The 1,657-nt window shown below is 26.2% G+C and overlaps 1 protein-coding gene across 5 annotated transcripts in view; it reads right to left on the bottom strand.

Annotated features, from left to right (window-relative positions):
* The window catches only part of LOC105456637, a 16,541-nt gene that overhangs the window by 13,135 nt on the left and 1,749 nt on the right, over nt 1-1,657 (bottom strand). The gene's annotated exons all lie outside the window — the stretch shown is intronic.

The raw sequence follows: 1,657 nt of genomic DNA, 5'->3' as shown, positions 1-1,657 counted from the left end.
TTAACTGTGCCTCTACATGGTGAATAAAAAAAAAGAATTATTATGACTAATTATGATTAGTATTATAAATTATGATTGATACTATAATTATGATTAAGAAAAATAAATTACAATTTTTTTAACATAAAACTAATTATAACTCGAAAATGATTTATTTCTGGACCTATGTTTACAGGTATAATCTTTTATCTTTCTTTTTGGGTCCCGAATCACCTTCCGAAGTATTGCAGGCAATTTACTGGACACTCTGTGTATATATGCACATAACAAAAAATTTATATAATTTCCAATATTGTTTTAAAATAAAAATTATAAACAATTTTTAATGTTTTCTAACTATTGAACATACATTATATCATAAATATATTATAATAACAAAAACTTTATATAATTCTAATATATTATTTTAAAAAAATAATTATATATACGATTTTCAACTATTATAAATACATTATATTAACCTAAAATAAATGATAGAGTAATTCTTAAAAAGTATTTGCATAAATATTTTTAAAACATTTTTACAATTCTTTCAAAAAAGGCATGACATCGATACTTGCATATTTTGAAATGAATTGTTGTTGCTTTTTTACGAAGTTAATTGTGTATGAAAATACTAAACAATTAAGAACAACGTAAAACTGGAACTATATATTTTGAAAAAGAGAGTAATTTTTTCTTATATTCACTGTATATTTTAAAAGATAGAGTAACTTTTTTTATATTCACTTCGTATACATAGTATTTCGTACAAAAAGTATAACCATATATTAGTTTTCACTTTCTCTAAAGAATAATCAAACGTGTGTATACGATGTTGTAATGCTAGTATTCGATAAATTCTATGTTATTACATAACATTTTCAAAATATATACAATGTACAATATTATTTAAAAATGAAAAAGGAAAAATAATGCCTATTAGAGCCATCACAGTAATTAGAGCGTGAAGGAACTTTAAGGGGTAAGGCCACCTTTGGACGTACAAAATAAAGGCCAATTTTAGAAATCTTTTTCCAAGCGTATACTAAAACCGTCAAAATTTAATATGAAGTACATTATTAGTTATCTTTTAAGGTACAAAAAAACATTATTTAAAAGTTTTTTACTACAAAATGGCGGCTCCAGTGTTCGGCGATGCGATTGTCGAGCCCCCTAAACGGGCGAACCGGCTGCTGCGGCAGATTTGAGTCTGGAATAAAAAACTAAATTTTTTCTTTAAATATATATCATAAACTAGTAGACTACGTAGGGATTTTGCGATAAGTTATAAACTTTTTGTTTATAAAACATTTATTACGCAATTTTTATGTGAAAAATGAACTTTCTTTTCATATGCTCACCATTTTTCGAAAAAAAGGTATTTTTAAATTTCCCTACGTAGTCTATTAGTTTATGATATATATTTAAAGAAAAAATTTAGTTTTTTGTTCCAGACTCAAATCTGCCGGTTCGCCCGTTTAGAGGGCTCGACATAATTGCATCGACTAACCCGGATACTGGAGCCGCCATTTTAGTAGTGAAAAACTTTTAAAATAACGTTTTTTTGTACCTTCGAACCTAACTAATAATGTACTTTATATTAAATTTTGACCGGTTTTAGTATACGCTTGGAAAAAAATTCCTAAAATTGGCCTTTATTTTGTACGTCCATGGT

The sequence above is a fragment of the Wasmannia auropunctata genome, unplaced genomic scaffold, assembly GCF_000956235.1.
Source record: "Wasmannia auropunctata unplaced genomic scaffold, wasmannia.A_1.0 LD335607.1, whole genome shotgun sequence".
In the NCBI taxonomy this organism is placed as follows: Eukaryota; Metazoa; Arthropoda; class Insecta; order Hymenoptera; family Formicidae; genus Wasmannia; species Wasmannia auropunctata.
This window is presented reverse-complemented; position numbering and strand designations above follow the sequence as displayed.